Genomic DNA, 14,673 nt, shown 5'->3' on the forward strand with positions numbered 1-14,673 from the left:
CTTTGGATACAAGCAACTAATTGATCTTATCAGAAAGAAATGAGAAATAGCAAATACAAATATTTGGGTAATCTCTATGAAAATCTTTAAAGGTGAAGTTCCTATCAGTAAGTAAATTACCTTTCAAAAGTCCAACTACTCATATGGATAAAGTATGATTTAGTGATTCAGTAATATATATTCTTTAGACTTTTTTACTAAGATTGATTCTGTTGTATAAGTAAATTGGTGTTAGAAAATTTAGAGAGAAAAATCAGATGATGTTGAATTGCTCAAGATCTTTTGCCCCAACACAGGAAAAATATCTAGGTCTAACTCTTGCAGCAAACCCTAAATCTGGGTGCCTTCAAAGTCAGACATTTGTCCTGAATACAATGAAGTTTTAAGAACAATTTGTTGATTGGATGAATAAATTTAGGTAATAATGTTCTTCCAAATTTATCCTTTAATTTATTCTTATTCATAATATATACATAGAATACCTAATTTAAACTGTAGATGGATGTTTAAATTAGAATATAATTATGTGTTATTTTAGTTAACTGAAGATACCCTATCAGATGACTCACATATGCAAGGAAGAGATACACAAAATTAGTTTCTAACTTTGGAAAAGTTTTGAACTCATCTGTTTTCTTTGTATGCTTCTCCAGCTCATAGAAGACAGATGCCACTTTTCCTGGTTTATTTTTTATGTTTTGTTCATTGTACTTTATAATTCTCAATTTGAATTCTTAGAAAATAGCATAAAAGAGACCTTAAAATAGTTAACTAAGTACAACTCAAACTAACAAAAGTGTGAACAATAAATCTTTTTAGTCTACTATAGATAGAAGCATACATTAGTGATCAACATGCTGTCAAAATTCTTGATATCTTCTACTTAATAATGACTTCTTTTGGAATGATAGTTATGATAGGCCAAGGTAATTTCATATAGATTGTCTAAACTATTTGTTCCCTGAATACTTAAAATAGCAAATAATCACAATCATATTTTTCACAGTCTTGAGATTAGGTGGAAATATTACTACATGCTCATGTATTATTTAATTATTTGTGGGAGATAGGCACATATATACAAATATAAATAGGTAACCAAATTAAAATATGTAGTCACCTTCAGTGACATTTTGTTTGTAAATTTTGCCTGAAAGATCAGAGAAGCAGATCAGCTAGCCACTAGAGTTGTTACCTTGACAAATCTCAGACCAAAAGAGGACTCCTGGTTCTGAAAATCCTCATACTGAATAGGAGGGATCCTTTCTCCACCTGCCTTGTATTCCTGTTTCCACCTCCACAGTGCTCAGATTAAATATATTGCTTCTCAAGTACAGCATGAGATTCAAGTGCTGAGATGACATGTGTGTGCAACCACTACCTGGCCTCTATGGTTAACTAGTGGCTAAATTCACACTCTGATCTTCATCCTACTTACTTCTCATGTATTTTGTGGTTTTACATAAAGGTCATTTCAATGCATGAAATTTAATGTCACTTAACAAAGATCAGCTTCTGTGTTTAATGTTTATTCTCAGCTATAATGAGGAATTTGATTATTTTGTAAAAACTTTCTTAATTTATGTTCCTTACAAAATAAACAAATATTGTTTTTAATGAAAGCACACAGTAACTCAATGACTGACAGTGGATGATCTTTGCTTCTTTTTAAATATTTTCTGGTTGGATCAAAACATAAGTAAATACAGAAAAAATAAAAGCATCATGTTATAAGTTGTGGGTTAAAATATATTAATTTAGTGACACTCTAGATCATTTATAGATATGAATATTTATGAAATGATTGGACAACATATTGATAAACCATTGAAACATGTCATATGACTATATAGTTCCAAATAAAATGAAATGGCAGTTTCATATGTCAAAAATATCCCTGATGAAATAGAGTCATTCATGCATTCCATGTTATGAACTTTCCAGTATTTTTCCAAGTGTAGCATAACCTTGTCTTTTAAATTGTTCCTCCAAAATGCATGTATGATAAGTGTGATCACTATAAAGACTACGGCCAAGTAATCTGCACTGGTATAAAAATTTCCCTGAAAGTCAGAGTACAGTAAAGAAAAGGCACAACTTCATTTTCTACATTTGTGTTAATGGGATCCTTTTGTACATAATCCTTGAGTACTTTATCTGACTATGTATATTCTCAAACTTAGTATCACAGTATTACTTCGTAGGTCTATATTGGACTGCAAAAATATTAGGTCCACAGGAGGGTTGCTAACTATACTCCTTTACCAAATATCAGTTGCAACATTAATGGAGAAGCTGAAAATGGGATTTACCCTGAGAATAGTGACTTGTCTTAAAAGCGTTTTGATATGAAATCATTGACATCTCATATTTTAAAAAACTTTTTTACATACTCTATAACATATGTCAAAAAAGAGACTACTAAAAATGGGTGAATCATACAGACTGCTAATACATCGAACAGGATAGATCATGATTTTAAAATGTCAACTTTAACCAACCATTTAAATTCAGCCAAATCTTGCCATTTCTATTCATGTATTTTAGTGATTTTTAAAGTTCATAAATATTTTCTAAACCTGACAAAAACAAAACAATATTTAGATGAACTGGATATTGCTTTGCCCATCTGTGTTCTATAATGTATGCGTGACTCTTCCTTTACCAAGCTTATATTTTCATAATTAGCCCTTTAATCAAAATTCCAAATGATCAGTGATGAATGCCAGCTGGACTGGGACAAGAATTACAAGCATATGTACTGTACCTCGGGTTATTATTGTCAAACCACTACAAAATATGTCTGTACTCTTGTATATAAATACACTCTGAGTTCATTATAGTTGATAATAGCATGGTCTTTTATTCCAGTCAGGATTACTATGGATGCAGTGCAAATATTACTCAGCTTTATTAAGTCATTTTGAACACAATCGACACTAGTGAAGGTTGTCTGGAAACAACAGCAACAGAAGTTGGAGATGTAGTGACACAAGATCACTGAGGACTGTGCTGAGTTTGGAGCTCACTGTAATATATTTGTGATCATATATACACATACATTCTTTGTGTCATATATCTGGCATGCTATTTATCTCAGTGAATTGCTACAGTAATGCCTTGGTTTTATTTTGTTTATAAACAGTTTATCATATGCTAAAGTGAGCTTCACATATAGTACAGTATGAGATTTGAACTTCTGATCATTTTGTCTTTATCTCATGAGTGCTAAAATGACATTATTGGGTCATTAAAACTGGCACATTTATTTGGCTAAAAGCAATCAGTGAACAACCAAAAAAGAAAAAAAATCCATTGCATTATCTAGAGTTTTGACTGACTATGCTTAGTTGAATATGGATCAGGATGGAATGAGACAACAAAATCATAAGCTTTAATGTTTCTCTTATCTTAATTATCAGCAGCTACCAATTCAAAATTGATAGGAAATGTAACACATTGAACCCTGGGGCAAAATCTGAAGTTGGATATAAATATTTTCTATTGCTAATGTATGTATATTCACTTGTTATATTTAGTCAACTGCCCTCAAACTTAATTTACACATGTATTGTACTCTTAGGAAAATAATAACTCCATCAGGCTGCCCCACTCACATATTCTGTAAGTCATCTTTCTGAAAATTTAGAATCATAAATATCCTGTATCAATTATTGTCTTCATGGCTTATGCCATACACATTTTTGAATACACTTACTTCTAATTCCCCTTTATTATAACCAAGGAGAAGTGTCCATAATTCAGTATGGGGTTGGTCATACAGTATTATTTAAAATCATTGTCCAAATGAAAATTAAAGCTTAAATCCTAAAACAAACTTGAGGAAAGTTGCTTCAGTAGGTTTTCTTAGCATTGCTATTTAAATTATTACTGTGAAGACATTGCAGTAATTCTTTATTTTGATCCAGTGAAATAAAGGATCACTTGTTCTAGATGTAAAGTATTGTTTAGAAATTTATTCAGCTTGGAAAATTTCACAATGTAAAAATTAATGTCACTGTCTTGAATTAGACAGGAATACTTTGTATATATACTGAGGGACTAGGAACTTGTAAATGTCATAATGTACCTAGGTTTTTCTTCTGGTCTTATCAAAACTGGAAGAGGACAGTTAAATACTAATTTGGCTTTTGGATCATATCCCAAAGCATTTTTGTCTATTCTTAATTTCTCAAATACTGTGAGCTCTGTTACCTTTCATTTCCAGATCAAAAATAGTTTGTTTCCTAAGTGAATTTTCAATAGGTAAATGTGCTTTCATGTTCTTTGTTTTATGATTTTTGCATGATTATTCTGTGCAAATAAAGTTTTTTCTTTTTTTATATTTTATTTTCCAGTTTAAATTTAGATAAGAAACGAGGTTGCTTCACAAGTCAGTTCCAGGTCCCTCTCCCATTCCCTCCCCTCCTCCCGTGCGCTCCCCCCAACCCCCCCCGTTATCCCCCTCATTCCCCCAGGGAGGGTGAGGCCCTCCATGGGGGTGTCCATAGTCTGTCATTTCATATAGGGCAAGGCCTAGACCCTTCCCCAAGAGTTCAGGGTGAGAGTGCACCTCACATTGTTCTATGGGAGTCCAAAGTCCGTGTGAATACTTGGGATGGGTAGTGATCTGCTGCCCAAGGCTCAATAGATTCCCTAGGCCTCCTCACTGACACCCAGATTCAGGGGGTCTTGATCAGTCCCTTGCTGGATTCCCAGGCTGATGCCTGGGATTCAAGAGTTAACCTTTGTCTGGTCAGCTGTCTTTATGTAATTTTATTTTTGAGATTATAATAGAATGTCAGTATTTTTGTTCCTTTCCCTTCCTCTCTGAAAATCCTCTCATGTATTGCTTTTCTTTAAATTCATGGCATATTTTTTAAAAATATCACATGTTGTATGTGTGTTTTAATGACTGCTCATTTGGCACTGGACCATCAATTGGTTCTTGCTTCCAGTTTTCCTCAGCTACCAGTAGTTCTTTGTGAGGGATTGAGCCCTTAAGGGCTTTATTTCAAGCACTTTGACATGTCTATTTTTTCTCATTCTGCTTCTGTTAAAGCTATCCTTTTAGTGAAACTGCATACATGGAATGTCCTAATTAATTGCTAATATGAGACACAATCTCACAGCAAGCTCTCTGATTGTCCGGCTCTTAGGATCTTTCTGTTCTTCCCTGTTCCTGATCCAAAGGGGCAGGAGTGGAACTGGGATTCACAACTCTGCATTCTGATTGTTTGTGATTAAATACTTCAAAACTTTTTTTTTGATTTATGGCTATTGTATCAGAGGTATATTAGCATGCATAATCAAAGTAATCAAAGCTAATGCTGTTTTAAATTATGTATTCATAACCAGCATTGCTGATGGGTTTATTAGATAGATATACTAATGCTGACACTTTAAAGGTGGTAATTTAAGTGTGCTAGACTATACAGCAAGGCAGAGTCTTATGTAATATGGTGCTCCCTTCATTGGCTAGTACAAGAGTTCTAGAATATAAGAGTGGCAATTTGAAGACAGTTCATGAAGCAGATTTACTGTTTCTTTCTTCACCTGTTATATCAGAATAGTTATTACTCATGTGTGTAAGGGAACATGAGCAAATTATTGAGGTTATCAGTTAATTTTAATATAAAATATATTACAATAATTTCTTTAAAAATTCTCAGTTACTCATTTCAATAACCAATAATAGTAAAACTCCAAAAAGTTTTGAGTATTTTATTCAATGAATCCTTATCAAAATTACAATACAATTTCTCTCCAAACTGCTCTCACATCCATTTCTTTTTCCATATGCCAACAAATAATTTTCTAAAGTAGAATCTCAATAAGCCAAAGCAAATTGCAACAGGGTTAGGAAAAGATAGTCTTCAGAGAGCAAAATGTTGCTAACATTTTTAATTCTTGGCAACCCTCTATATTTTCTTCCACATCAGACAGCCAACATTTCTATGAATTAGAAAAACAGTGAGGAAGAAGATGGTTTATTTCTTCAGAAATCCTCACTTACTTTGCATGTAGCATATGTTTATGTTTGCATCAATTTCCTTTAGACAGTGTTATTGTTGGATTTCATGTCATAGCAGAGCAGGAGATTTTTCCTTGCAGTTTCCCTGAAAGATGTCCTTTATTTTCTGATTAGTTGACAATTTACTTCACATACATCTAGGACAGTTCTAGTCTACAATGATTATTGTTCTACTTATTTATATTTTATCTCCGCTAATTAGATTCATAAACAGAGTTTAAATTTATAAAAGAAAAACAAAGTACTTCCTCCTTGCTTATAACCTGCATCTTGATCATGGAAAATGCTCATTTGCTCCTTTTTGCATCAAAACCTAGAAACGCAATCACATTTCAATGAATTTTTCCAGACCTACCCATATGAATATTTATGTACTCTTGACTTTTTAGCACCAATTAAAGAGAACTGTAATGAATATAACACAAATAATATGCCTCAAGAATGAAAGCTCCTACATCACCACTGAAATTATCAAATCTTTCTCTGAGCCATATCGGTGGAAATGGCCCTTCAGCTGCTTTAGAAGACATCCAATAAATACTATTTCAATAATAGCCCATCAGCTTTTCCCTTCAAACTGATCTCCTTTTATCATTTTCTTCATAGTTTAGCCTAGGAGAACACACTTCTATCAATCTTGAAAGTTACTATTCTCCAAATATTCATTGTTTTCCAAAACTACTCTTCCTGACCCTCATCAGTTATCTTTATGATATTAATGATATATCTGTGCACATAAAATATAAGTCTGAGTTTGGGAAATGTGTTTTCTGTCACATGATTAACAATGTGTACTGGATTGAGCAATTGCCAATAATAACCACTTGATTGGATCTTAACATAAGTTTGCATTAATATCCCTTTATATTCATATATTCAAAGCCAAATGTGAAATATGATACATATTTATTTAATAAACAACTGTCATATGAATAAGTGTTGGATAACTGATACATAGGATGAAAGTATTGAGATATTTTATAAAAGTAGGAAATAAGAAAGGAAAGCAAATTTAGTAAGAAATTTTGTTGCATATAATTTTGGAATTGTGTATCTTTGAAACTAAAAGATTTGTGGATATTTTATTTGCTCATAAATTGTAGATATTATGCTTTATCTATGAAGTAGAAAATAAATTCTCAAGTAATATATTCCCAAATATTTTCCAAATATCAGACTTACAATGTGATTTTAAAATCCTTCATTTAGAGGACACTTAAAGGAAATACTACAACCAAGTTTTGTATTTGTTCTCCTTAGGCTAGCTATATTTTCATTTTATTCACTCCATTACTTGTACTAACTATAAGAGATATTACTCATATGTGAATATATTTATGCTTACTTTTGGTTTTGAAATTTTAATGAAATTGTATCATTTTTTCTGTTCCTGTTCCTACTTCTAAAACCTCCCATAAATACTTCCTTGTACTCTTTCAAATCCATGGCCTCTTCTTTCATTAATGTTGGTTCCTTCTACTTCCATAAATTACTGAATGAAGACTCTGTGATGACATATAAGGTAATCATTATTCTCATTATCAGGGAAGAGCATTTAAGGTAGCCATTCTAAATATACACGGTACATTCTGTATAATGTACCCAATATGCTTATGTTTTCTAGACATACTGTCAGATAATCAGTGAGTGTACTCTTTCCTGTGAAATACTTTTTCTCTTCCTCTGAGTATTCCTTAGTTATCTGCAGGAATTTTCCTTTCTAGTCTATGCCTTGTGGGCTTTCTTTTTTTATTTTTAAATTTAACTTTAAATTAGAAACAAGGTTGCTTCACATGTCAATTCCAGGTCCCTCTCCCTTTCCCTCCCCTCCTCCCGTGCCCTCCCACCAACCATCCCCAATATCCCCTCATTTCCCCAGGGAGGGTGAGGCCATTCATGCGGGTGTCCATAGTCTATCATTTCATCCAGGACAGTGCCTAGACCCTCCCCCAACAGTTCAGGGTGAGAATGTATCTCTCATTGTTGGATGGGAGCCCAAAGTCCATTTGTATACCCAGGATAAATACTGATCTATTACCCAAGGCTCAATAGATTACCTAGGCCTCCTCACTGACACCCAGATTCAGGGGGTCTTGATCAGTCCCATGCTGGATTCCCAGGCATCAGTCTGGGATTCAAGAGATAACGCTTGTCAGGTCATGTGTTTCTGGGGGTTAATCCAGCCCAGTCTTAACCCCTTTGCTCATCAGTCCTCCCTCTCTGTCATGGGATTTCTTGAGATCAGCTCAGTACTTAGCTGTGGGAGTCTGCCTCTGATTCGATCAGCCACACTCCCCAGATCTATGTCTAAAATCCATATATGAGGGAGTACATGCCATGTTTCTCTTTTTGTGACTGGGTTACCTCACTCAGGATAGATTCTTTTAGTGCCATCCATTTGCCTGCAAATTTCAGGATTCCATTGTTTTTTTCTACTGAATAGTACTCCATTGTACCACATTTTCTCTATCCACTCTTTAGTTGAGGGGCATCTATGTTGCTTCCCAGTTCTGGCTATTACAAATAATGCTGCTATGAACATAGTGAAACAGACATGCTTGTTGTATGAATGGGCATCTTTTCCATATATGCCTAAGAGTGGAGTTGCTGGGTCTTGTGGGCTTTCTTCTGTCCTCTTTTGCATGCCTATTGGCTTTATCTTTGTTCACCTCGTTTTTAGGAACTGAAACTTTATGAGTATAAATTCTTTGAATTATGGCATAAAGGACAAGTGTCTTCATCTTCCTTGAAGTATAAATCTTTTAATTATTGTTTCACGGTGTAGTTATAAAATATCCTTACCAGAAATGAAAATACACAAAAGAGTATGTTGTTCAAGTGAGTCAGAGAACAACATTATCAATTACCTATATTTTCATATCACAAATTGACATATCTCTTAGCAGCATCAGATAATAATTCAACAAAAGTTTCTCTATAACTTTTAAACAGAATTTTATGAAGTAGTAGAACCATGGAATTTTCCCTTTGCTTCCATCAAAAATTAAACAAAATCCTTTTGATTCATGTTACCTAACAAGATGAAGTGTTTTACTAGTAGAGAAAGCAACGGATCAAAGGAGAACTCATACAATCATCAATGTGGAAAAAATAATCCCTGTGTCAAGTTCACCTTGATGCCACTAGTTAACTCAGAGAGAGGACTGAATGTTGTAAAGAGAAGCCTTCCTGCCAGCCTGGTTCCAGAGCCGCATCAGTCCCAAATAAACACACAGGAGGATATATTAATTATGAAGCTGTTGGCCTTGCTTCTTTCTTACTGGCTAGCTCGGACTTAAGTATTTATTTCATAATTGTTAATCTAAATATTTCTCTTACCAGAGAAGTTTCTGGGCTTCTTATCCCTATGTCAGTTACATCATGACTTCCTGTGTTTCTCCTACCCAGAGTACTCCTCGACTCCTAGTCCCACCTATCTTGTTTCCCTATTAGCCAACAGTGCTTTATTGACATATACACAAGACTTCACCCATCATCTCCTCTTTTCTGTCTAAACAAAAAGAAAGGTTTTAACTTTAACATAGTCAAATTATATATAACAGAACAGGTATCAAGTAAGAACACAGTTACAATATTTTGTCTATCAACATTTAGCAAGATTTAAAGAAAAATATAATCTATCCCATTCTTTTGAGTCCAAAGTCCTATATGTAGCTTATCTTTTATCATAACCAAGGAAAACTATAACTGTAACAATCTGCCTTCAACTCTATCACAGACCACAGAAGAATAATATATAAACACTAGGATTGATAGAGACATCTTGCTACCTGAACAGTCACCTGAAATTTTTCTGTAATGTTGGGGCATCCATCTTCAGCCCATAGGCCACAGTGTGTGTGGAAGATTTTTCAGCAAAGCAGGAAATTTTAAACTGTCCATCTGCATTGGCAGTCTGTCAATCATTTTTCTGTGTCCTGCAGAAAGTTTCATAGACCCTTCCATGAAGCAGGATCCATGAAGGACTGTTTTGAGTTCAGCAGTCACTTTCCTGTGGGTCCTGAATATCCAGTTTATAGAGCAACAGTCAAGAATCCGAGGCAAGAGCAGTTTCTTGCCCAAATGGCTAATCTTGCCATGTTGAAAGAAAAGTACATAATGAGTTTCTTTGATGCCCATCTTCCTCTCAGACGTAATTGATGTTGCCAGGAGCAGACATTTCTTAATGTCAAGAAAAACCCTAAACCATTTTAAATGCCATTTTCTGAAGGTCTTTGAAAGGTTTGAAGACTGTCTATCTATCTCAAATATATCTCTGTATATCTAGAAAACCTAACTTACCTAACTATAAATTCTATTATAAGTAACTATCTATAGTCTGTATTCATTTATGCATTACATTTTAAAAGATCAGTATAAACACTATACTTAATCAAGAGGAGAAATATACATATCACAAAATTGACCTTGAATTTGTCTCAATAAATGAAAAACCATACCAATACAAAGTATTCATTTTCATACCATAATCCCCTTTTTTATTTAAAAAGAGATTGGTTGTGATCATTAACCAATTATAAACAATCCCATTTAAATGAAAACAAAGATTTATAAACAAGATGCGAATTAGGACGTTGCTCATTCCAAACTGCTTTGTGCTGGAAGGGGGTGCTGTTCATACCATGGGGATCATGACAGAAACTCAGAAACCTGTATAAGTCCTTAGTTTCAGGGTCTATAAGAATGAAACATCTTAGATGTTTTAGATGTTGAATCACTTGGGCCATTGCTTCCAGGGGTCTTGGTTCATCAAACCACAGAAGCCTGGAAGGAATCCTCAGCTTTTCATTTTCTTTACAAACATAAACAGAAACTCTTTTCCAAAGTAACATATCCTTATACTTAAATTTTAAAGTCAAGGCATTTTCAAAAGATACAAGTTGAATTAATTCAGCTGTGTTTATAATTATGTGTACTTTAGAAGTTGTTCCTTTCTTATCAATCAAAAAACTGAAAAACATAATAGCATACAGAATCCAGACTTTCTGTGTATTTTCATCTTTACGTGGCTTATTTATCTATTATTATTATTCTATTTCTTTTACTTTTATTTATTTTTCTCTGAGAAAGCGTTTCTCTTTGGAAATCCACCTGCCTCTGCAGTAAATCCTACTGGCTTGCACCACCACATCCAGCTTCTCTATTTATTTACCAGTATGCCGTTTCTTTTTCTCTGCCAATCCTACATATATTTTTAAACACACTGTAAACCTTTAGAGGTTTTTTTCATCCAAGTTTGACTTTACTGTAAATCTTTATGTTTTTCTAGCCACGTGTCTTATCTGTACAACTGCAGCTGTTTAAATTGTAGTTTTTCCAAGATGGCGGGTGTAAGCGTGATTCCAGTTTACTGTCTCAGTCTATGCTGAGATCCAGGAAAAGTTGTCAGCTTGGAGATGTGGTCACTGCCAATTCCAGCTATCTGTACAACTTTTCAATTGTTAGCAGGGCCTCTTAAAAGAACCTTACTTGTTTTTTTTTTTTGTTTTTTTGCTTTTTTTTTTTTCTTATGCTGAGTCAGGAAGACTCACGAGCCATGTGAGTCTCCTGCTTATCTGTAGCAAAACAGAGCCCACTTGAGAAAAATGCTGCTACCAAAAATCCATGCTTTTCTCCATTCTTTTGTTTCTAAAATTCCTTTAAAGCTTTGTCATTCTACGTGGAAATACATGATCCCACTTCTGATCACCATTTTGTAAAGAGAAGCCTTCCTGCCAGCCTGGTTCCAGAGCCGCATCAGTCCCAAATAAACATATAGGAGGCTACATTAATTATGAAGCTGTTGGCCTTGCTTCTTTCTTACTGGTTAGCTCTGACTTAAGTATTTATCCCATAATTGTTAATCTAAATATTTCTCTTACCGGAGAAGTTTCCGGCCTTCTTATCCCTATGTCGGTTACATGTTGACTTCCTGTGTTTCTCCTACCCAGAGTTCTCCTCGACTCCTAGTCCCACCTATCTTGCTTCCCTATTAGCCAACAGTGCTTTATTGACATATACACAGGATTTCCCCCATCGGGATGTGCTTCACTGTAATCTTGTCTCTGTATCAAGGGGTATAGGAGGCTTCCTTGGTATAGCAATATTCATCCATAATTGGTTGAAGTGCCTCTTTGTGGAGTATTAATAGAGTAGAGTTCCTGAAAAGGAATCAAACATGTCCTCTTGATCAGAATGTGCCATTTAGTACCCATGTGTTGAAGTCACCACACACATGCTGTGAATACAGCTCCTAAATCTTTTTCTGTTGTACCCATCCTCAACATATTCCATGGAACATACTGTAAATCTGATATTCTCTGATTTTTCGGCCGGTGTTGACAGATATGTAAGGTACCAGAAAAAACTTATAGGATATATCCCATCTCATACATAAAATGCTTGTTTTTTTTATCAGTCTCAGCATAGCTTCTGGAAACATGGTATATGATGAGATATTGTCTTAACAATATCAAGATAAGAACACATGCAGCTTCTGAAATTGCGCTGGTCTTAGATTTACTCATGAGTTTATTACTCATCTTTCATAAGAGTTTACTTTTCTGTAACTTGATCATGATATTCTTGATCTAGAAAACTTAAAGGAATGTCAAACATGAAATTTCAAGAAATATATACACATCATATCATGGATTGAAAACTTGAATGTTAGATTAGATTCAAATTGGTCTCTAAAGAGTTGTTTACAATTTAGAAACAAAGGCACATTAATGACTTTGAACTTACTAGATATGTCACATAGAATAAAAATTTCACTTATAATATGAAGCTTTGGTCTCTAAATAGTTGTTTACAATTTAGAAACAAAGGCACTTTAGTGTCCTTGAACTTAGTAAATATGTTACATATAACTAAAATTTCACTCATATGATGTTTAACCTTCCTAGTGACTCTAATATGGTTAATAGCTCACACTTAATGCTGATTACTTGTTTTTTTCATGTACTAAATGAGGTAGTTAATATTTAATTTCCCATGTGTTCTTAATTTTACTCTGTGTTTATATTATCTACTGATGAATTTAGCATGTATTTTAGGTGTCATACAATTTAATAATGAATAATAACTTATTTAAGCTTCAAAATAATACATAGGTGTCAGATAAATGGCTTTAAGATTAATATTCAATAAACAGTATTTACACAATTTTGCAACACATGCCTTTTTTTGTTTTATTTCAAGTCCCTAACAGTGAATTATTTTTAATAGCATAGTCTCATGGTCAAGTAAAATTGTTAATCCCTCTCCTTCAGGTTTTAAAAATCAAATGATAGAAAAAAGCATTATTTTTATAAAACTTTGCAAGTTACAGTTTTCTAATGAATACCTATTTTGCTCCTTTGACAAATGTTAAGATGAAGTAAAATCCAGCTAATGGAATATCCCAGTAGATAAAATGCTTTTGACAGTTGATGCAGTAAACTTTTTATAAATCAATATTTTTCCTTAATTTTGTAATTTCCATTTCATTCTCGGGAGACAAGTATATATATATATATATATATATATATATATATATATATATATATATGACTTTGCAACATCAAATGTTTTCTCTTCTGAGTGCTCTCTACTATCAAAGTTCATCAAGTCTTGGACCAAATACATTTTGTCAGTTGAGCATTGTCCTTAGAATAATTTCAAGGGGGAAAGTATTACATTGATTTCAACATTTATTCCATACAGAAATTGATGTGTTTTATATAATGCAGCCACCTAAGCATCCTTAAATAATAGAAACAAAAATAACAGTCACACCAAAATAATCCTTAAGAGTTGTTCAGATATGTGAGAAACAGAAGATATTTATGTATTTGATCAACAAATTATTAGCAAATATTTGCAGTTTTACAATGTATAATATTTTTCATCCCATTTATTTGAATAAGATAATATTTACAATGTTATGAAAATTTCAAGTTTACTTTTGTTTGAAAATTTTAAGAATTTCGAATATCTATTAAAATTCAAAAAATTTGTGTAACAGATAAATGAAATTATTTAAAACATTGGATATCAGTTTTTTAACTTGTATTAGAAATTCTTTTATCATGTCTAGAAAAGCAACCTATGTTAGGCTGTGTTTGTTGGGTATCCCTGCTCTTTTTGAAGGTAACAGAGGAGCAGTGGACTTGGAGGAAAGGGAAGGTCACTTGGTAGATTGTGACTAGTCAGAGTGCAGGAAGGGGAGGATATGGTTGAGATGTATTGTTTGAGAGAAGAATAGATGAATAAAAATAAATTAAAAAAAGAATAGTCAATTTTAGTCCAATGCTACTTGATATTTCTTACCACAAATCTCTCAGTCAACTTTCAATGAGAATTGACTGATTTGTTGGTAGCATTTAGCATTGTTTTATTATCCTTGTAAATAATGTTTTAGTATACATTTTTGTCAAATATTTATTATGTTGATCAGAAAATGGTCGTGATGATAGTTTCACAGTTTGACCCCACAAATTTTTTAATTACCTAAATATTCTTTTGCTTTTTTCTTTTACTTTTTTATTTATTTTATTTTATTTTCCAGTTTAAATTTAGATAAGAAACAACGTTGCTTCACAAGTCAGTTCCAGGTCCCTCTTCCTTTCCCTCCCCTCCTCCCGTGCCCTCCCCCG

The sequence above is a fragment of the Mesocricetus auratus genome, unplaced genomic scaffold (genome assembly GCF_017639785.1).
Source record: "Mesocricetus auratus isolate SY011 unplaced genomic scaffold, BCM_Maur_2.0 Super-Scaffold_100676, whole genome shotgun sequence".
NCBI classification, from domain to species: Eukaryota; Metazoa; Chordata; class Mammalia; order Rodentia; family Cricetidae; genus Mesocricetus; species Mesocricetus auratus.